The sequence below is a fragment of the Rutidosis leptorrhynchoides genome, chromosome 5 (assembly GCF_046630445.1).
Source record: "Rutidosis leptorrhynchoides isolate AG116_Rl617_1_P2 chromosome 5, CSIRO_AGI_Rlap_v1, whole genome shotgun sequence".
In the NCBI taxonomy this organism is placed as follows: domain Eukaryota; kingdom Viridiplantae; phylum Streptophyta; class Magnoliopsida; order Asterales; family Asteraceae; genus Rutidosis; species Rutidosis leptorrhynchoides.
Genome location: NC_092337.1, coordinates 314,930,126 through 314,937,663, shown reverse-complemented (window position 1 = coordinate 314,937,663; position 7,538 = coordinate 314,930,126). Strand labels below are relative to the sequence as shown.

The following is a 7,538-nucleotide window of genomic DNA, read 5'->3' as shown; positions in this document are numbered from 1 at the left end:
TTTGGCTCGAAAGTGTGACATATTTGGACTTTCCTTTGCTTGGGTGATGAGCATAACAGTGCGTTTGAAGTCTCACAAGCATTATTAGAAATATATGCATACATAAAACTCAAGAATAATTATAGTAAGCATATATCACATCAAAACAAGCAATCATGCATAATAAGCTCAATTAAAATTCACACTACAAGTAACAATCATGTATAGCAAGCAAGTAATCATGATAATCAAATAAAGGAATGTTCTATGGCATGAATATTGATGAGCATATTCATAACCTAAATAACTAGATTGGGTAGACATTTAACTCGCAATTAATATCAAAATACGATATACATTAAATCACTACTATTTTAGTTATTTTTTCAAATATATCCCCAGATTGCACTTAAATGATATAACGTAACAAGCAATCATATAATTCATGGCAAATAAGCTAATATCAAATTACTTATCAGGACCTCAACAATTATGATCTAAGATAATTATCATCAGGTCAAAATATGTTAACTTGATTATGAATAATGTTAATCGGTTAACATTGTCCATTATTTTAGTTAACAATTTGGAGTGTTATATTAGATCATGAGCATAAAAATATCCAAGCATAATTTTTCAACATGTTAATAAATCATAAGCATGTAAGCACATAACCATGATGAAAAACATAATGTATGTTGGATGTAGAATATATTAAGCACAATGCCCTCACAAATAAAATTCAATTAGCAAGGTAATGATCCTTAAGTGTGTAGGGTAACATTTAACAATTTTATTTCAACCAATATGAATTACAACGAGAGAAGTCAAGTTGTCATGCATGAAAATCATATAAGCATACAAGTATGTGATAATGCTAAAAACGAACATATATTTCATAGCATTATCCTTCAAGAAAGACAAGCTTTTGGTTGCAATTGTTCTATTTACAAGTGATATTCATTTAAGTAATAAAAGGTGAAGACAAAAGACAGATTCGACGGTTTGAAGACGCAAACGACCAAAACGCTAAAAACTACAAAGTACAATCCAAGAGGTTCAATTTATTGATGAGAAACGTCTTAAAAGTTACAAGAGTACGAGACGCAAAACGCAAAGTACAAGACATTACGAAAGGACGTTCGAAAATTCGGAACCGGGGCCTGAGCCAACTATTAATGCGCGACGCAACGGAGCTAAAATTACAAGTCAACTATGCACAAGAATATAATATAATATATATAATTATATAAAAATTATATATATATTATATTATATATTAAATAAATACGAGCAGCCCACGTTTTAATCACTGTGTGACCAGGAGAAGGTGGCCATGCGATCACATGGCCTGGAAGAACCAAAACCATGCGGTCGCATGGTTTACTGTAGCAGGTCACATTCTATAAAATGCACGAGTACTGGCCGAAATAAAACACATCTTTTTCTATCTCTTACTCTCTCAATATATATTTATATTTATTTTATAATTATAATTTTAATATTAAGTTAATAATAAATAATAATAAGGTTATAGTGGCGAATGTTTTAAGTTTGTAAGTCGAAATTCTGTCCGTGTAACGCTACGCGATTAATACTCATTGTAAGTTATGTTTAATATTTTTAAATTAATGTCTCATAGCTAAGTTATTATTATGCTTATTTAAATCGAAGTAATCGTGATGTTGGGCTAAATATTAAGATTGGGTAATTGGGGTTTGTACCATAATTGGGGTTTGGACAAAAGAACGACACTTGTGGAAATTAGACTATGGGCTATTAATGGGCTTTATATTAACTAAATGATACATCGTTAAATTATTATAGAGATTTATAATTTGACATATTTATACATAACCACATACGCTTGACTGGGTACGGTGGGCGGGATAGTTATAAATACCAATAATTATTCATTTGACCGGACACGGGGATGGATTAATAGTTAATGGACTCATTAAAACAGGGGTAGATTACATTCAAGGGTAATTGGTGTAATTGTTAACAAAATATTAAAACCTTGGACTACACGCAGTCGATAACCTGGTGTATTCATTAAACAAAGTATTAAGACCTTGTTACAGTTCGAATTCCCAATTAGTTGGAATATTTGACTTCAGGTATAAGGATAATTTGACGAAGATCCTCGCACTTTATATTTATGACTGATGGACTATTATGGACAAAACCGTATGGACATATCGAATAATCCAGGATAAAGGACAATTAACCCATGGTAATAAATTAAAATTAACACGTCGAACATCATGATTACGAAAGTTTAAATAAGCATAATTCCTTTATTTTATATCTTATCGCACTTTTAATTATCGTACTTTTTATTTTTCGCAATTTTATTTATCGTCATTTTATTTATCACACTTTTATTTATTGCAATTTTATTATCGTCATTTACTTTACGCTTTAAATTAAGTTATATTTATTTTTAATATTTTACATTAGGTTTTAATTGTGACTAAAATTTTAAAATCGACAAACCGGTCATTAAAAGGTAAAAACCCTCCTTTTTATAATAATAATAATAATACTTGGCTAGCTCCCTGCGGAATGAACCGAACTTACTAAAAACTACACTACTTTACGATTAGGTACACTGCCTATAGTGTTGTAGCAAGGTTTAGGTATATACACTCTAATAATAAATAAATAACTTGTGTAAAATTGTATCGTATTTAATAATATTTTGCAATAAAAATATAACTATTTCGTATACACCTCGCATAACATCAAGTATTTTTGGCGCCGCTGCCGGAGAAACTTAACGCCGAAGCGAAACGCTATAAAAAAAGATATTTATTAAGTTTTAATTTCTTTATGTAAAAATACGTTTTAAATATTAAAAATACAAAAATATAAAAAGAAAAACAAAATATATATATTTTTAAGAGTTTGTTTAAAATATATAAAATTATAAAGTATTTCTATTTTTTTATTTTAGTTTTTAAAGTATAAGTTTTTATTTATTTATATAAATATTTTATAAGTTAAAAACAGAAAAAAAATAATTAAAAAGAATCTAGGTCGAGAACTGTAGCAGCCCAAACAAACAGGCCCGAAACCCGAAGCCATGCAATCGCATGGCCCAGGCAACTAAATCTCATGCGGTCGCATGAGACTGATTGACAGGTCTGGTACCTAGGACGACAGGATTAGGGTTTGGTTTAATAATTATTATTATTAATTAATTACAATTAGGGTTAAGTTAATTAATAATTAGTTTTAATTAAGTTTAAGTTTTAAGTTTTTAATTAGTTTTATTAATATATAAAATTAATACTTTTATAAAATAAATAATATAAAAATTATATTTTTATAATTTTAAGCTTATTTTTATATTTTGTATATTTTTATCGTTTAATCGTAATTTGTATTTTTCGTTCGTAATTAGTTTTAAGTCTAGTATTTTGCCGTAGTTTATTTTTATTTCTAGATTTTTAGGCTTTGCCGTAAAATCCCTTAAGTGCTTTTTCTTTAAGACTAAGATTTAGGTGCATTAGAATTTTGCGACACTGTTTATAGATTTTAGTACCTTTTAAGTTTCGACGCACTACTTTCTTATTATTTTTCGACCTTTATTTTTCGACCTTTATTTTTCGACGCTTATTTTTTTTCGACTTCTTATTTTTCGACGCACTTTTTCTTTTTCATTTCGAAGCTCTAGTTTTTAGGACATAAAATTTTCTATTTCTTCTCTAAAATTTCAAAACAGAAAAAAACTTATTTTAAGTGGTTAAATTGATAGATATCCAAATTTTCTGGTTCGTAGTAATAGTTGGATTTGTCAGTGGCGAGTTGTGGGCTTCTGATTTAAAGGGTCCTGGCTACCTGCTGCATCTATTAGCTATTCGAAACATGGGCAAAATCAGAAAAGTCTATTAATTTGATAACTTATATAATTTTTATCTTTTATAACTAATAGGATATTCAGTGAATGCACCGAGCAAAAAGTTCACCACCTTTCATACGTTCACAACCTGTAACTCGATCAAGATATCTAGCCAATATTGTCGTCGTTGATTTTTCTTTAGAATCTTCATCTAGTCGACCAAGTACTCCAATTCAAATTTTCGATAATCCATTTTTTGAACCCGACCTCACAATTGAGAATCCGAAGGATATTCAAGGACAATTTAGAGATCCTGAACCACTAATCATTTCTCCTGAACCACAAATTACTCATCCAGAGATTGTCGAGGAAGAAACCATTAAATCAGAATCCTCTAGTGATTCAGATTCAACAAATTCAATCATGGAAAATCTGGAACCTCTAAGTATAGAAGACAGAATGAGAGCTAAACGTACTGGCCAAGGTCCTGCAATTACTCAACCAGACATTAACGCACCAGATTATGAAATCAAAGGACAAATCTTACACATGGTAACTAATCAATGCCAATTTAGTGGTGCGCCGAAGGAAGATCCAAATGAACATCTTCGAACCTTTAATAGGATTTGTACTCTATTTAAGATTAGAGAAGTTGAGAATGAACAGATATATCTCATGTTATTTCCCTGGACTTTAAAGGGAGAAGCCAAAGATTGGTTAGAATCGCTACTTGAAGGGGCGATTGATACATGGGATATCTTAGTTGAAAAATTTCTTAAACAATTCTTTCCGGCATCTAAAGCCGGGAGACTTCAAGGAGAAATTGTTACATTCACACAAAAGCCAAATGAAACTTTATATGAGGCATGGACAAGATTTAAAAAATTGTTGAGAGGATGTCCGCAACATGGTTTAGATACTTATCAAATAGTACAAATATTCTACCAAGGATGCGACATTACTACACGAAAAGACATAGATATAGCAGTTGGTGGTTCCATTATGAAGAAAACCGCAACTGAAGCTTACAAAATTATTGATAACACTGCTTCCCACTCACATGAGTGGCATCAAGAAAAAGATATCGTTAGATCATCTAAAGCGGCTAGAGCCGATTCTAGCCATGACTTTGATTCCATTTCCGCAAAGATAGATGCTTTTGAAAGACGAATGGAAAATATGACTAAAGATATTCACGCTATACGAATTAGTTGTGAGCAGTGTGGAGGACCACATTTGACAAAAGATTGTCTTAGTATTGAACAAACAATGGAACAAAGAGAGAATGTTTCATATATGAACCAAAGGCCTGGAAATAATTATCAGAATAATTATCAACCGCCAAGACCAATATACAATCAAAATAAGAATTATAACCGAAATGTTCCATACAACAACCAACCTGGTCCTAGCAATCAACAAGTATCTAATAATACTTACAACCAGCAAAAACCTATTTTTCCAATTAAACCACCACAAACCGATGATAAAAAGCCAAATATAGAAGACATGATGTCAAAACTAGTTGAATCTCAAACGCAGTTTTTCACATCTCAGAAACAAACTAATGAACAAAATGCTCAAGCATTTAGAAATCAACAAGCTTCAATTCAAAATCTGGAACAAGAAGTGAGCAACCTAGCAAGGTTAATATGGGAAAGAAAATCGGAAAGTTTACCTAGTGATACAAATGCTAACCCCCGGAATTAAACAGCTAAAGCCATTACCACTAGAAGTGATATTACACTTAAACCACCTGAAATACCTGAAATTACTGATAACGCTATTCCCACTCCACAGGCACCACAGCCTGAGCAAGAAAAGGAAAAAGAACCGGTAGTTGAAAAGGTTAATGAAGAGAATACAGTTAAGGAAAAACCTTATGTTAAACCATACCAACCACCACTTCCTTACCCAAGTAAAATGAGAAAAGAATGACTTGAAGCCGAGCAATCCAAATTCTTGGATATGTTTAAACAAATAAATGTCAATCTTTCTCTCATTGATGTGATTTCAGGAATGCCTAGATATGCTAAATTCTTGAAAGATCTAATCACAAATAGAAAGAAAATGGAAGAACTCTCGTCTGTTACAATGAATGCTAATTGTTCTGCAGTGCTGTTGAATAAGATTCCAGAAAAATTATCATATCCAGGAAGTTTCACAATTCCATGTTTTCTGGGTAGTCTTAGTTCAATAGAAGCATTGGCAGACTTAGGTGCTAGTATAAATTTAATGTCGTATTCACTATACACTAAACTAGACCTCGGAGAATTGAAACAACACGAATAAGCATACAACTAGCCGATCGATCAGTAAAATATCCTAGAGGGATAATGGAGAACATGCTAGTTAAAGTTGGTAATTTAGTATTTCTAGTAGATTTTGTTATTCTGCACATGGAAGAAGATTCTCGAGTTCCTCTCATATTAGGAAGACCATTCTTAAACACGGCTAAAGCAATAATAGACGTTTTTGGTAAGAAACTGACCCTAACTATAGAGGACGAGAGTGTTACCTTTTCTGTTGATAGAGCCATGCAACAACCGCAATCTGCAGATGATACATATTATTATATTCAAACTATAGATTCACATGCAGAATTGTTAAAAGAATTTCCAGAATTACAAGGAACAGGAGAATGTTCTTTAGGAGAAGGAACTGAACTAATTGATGAAGCTAAAATGTTAGCTACACTTATGGCTAATAAATACGAACCAACAATAGAAGAACTTCAAATGTTAGAAGAGGAAGACAGATATCGATACAAATCATCGATAGAAGAACCACCAATAATAGAGTTAAAGCCACTTCCAAACCATTTTGAATACGCTTATTTACATGGTGAATCTGAATTACCTGTAATAATATCGTCTTCTCTTACGAAAAATGAAAAATCTTAACTCGTTTATGTGCTAAAAGCTCATAAACCAGCCATTGCATGGAAGATTCATGACATTAAAGGCATAAGTCCTTCGTATTGCACACATAAAATCCTTATGGAAGAAGGCCATAAAACATATGTGCAACGCCAACGAAGACTAAATCCCAATATGCAAGATGTTGTTTAGAAAGAAATTATTAAACTGCTAGATGCAGGTTTAATTTATCCAATCTCTGATAGTCTATGGATAAGCCCAGTTCAATGCGTACCTAAGAAAGGTGGCATGACTGCCATCACAAATGAAAAAAATGAGCTTATTCCTACTAGGACTGTAACAGGATGGCGTGTTTTTATTGATTATAAAAAATTAAAAGAAGCCACCAGAAAAGATCACTTTCCCTTACCTAAGAAAGGTGACATGACTGCCATCACAAATTAAAAAAATGAGCTTATTCCTACTAGGACTGTAACAGGATGGCGTGTTTGTATTGATTATAAAAAATTAAATGAAGCCACCAGAAAAGATCACTTTCCCTTACCTTTCATTGATCAAATGTTGGAAAGGTTAGCTGAAAACAGTTACTATTGGAAACAGTTACTATTTTTTCAAATTCCAATAGCACCCGAGGATCAACAGAAAACCACATTCGCGTGCCCTTATGGTACTTTTTCTTACAAACGCATGCCATTTGTACTTTGCAATGCCCCTGCAACCTTTCAAATGTGTATGATGGCGATTTTTCACGACATGATAGAAGAATGCATGGAAGTTTTCATGGATGACTTTTCAGTCTTCGGTAATACTTTTGAAACATTTATAGTTAATCT

At 32.0% G+C, this 7,538-nt stretch overlaps 1 non-coding gene across 1 annotated transcript; it reads right to left on the bottom strand.

Moving 5' to 3' along the window:
• Nucleotides 1-4,633: 4,633 nt before the first annotated feature.
• On the bottom strand, nt 4,634-4,740 carry LOC139851026 (small nucleolar RNA R71). The gene has a single exon (XR_011760392.1). It is a non-coding gene; the product is annotated as a small nucleolar RNA R71 (small nucleolar RNA).
• Between the last annotated feature and the right edge of the window lie 2,798 nt (nt 4,741-7,538).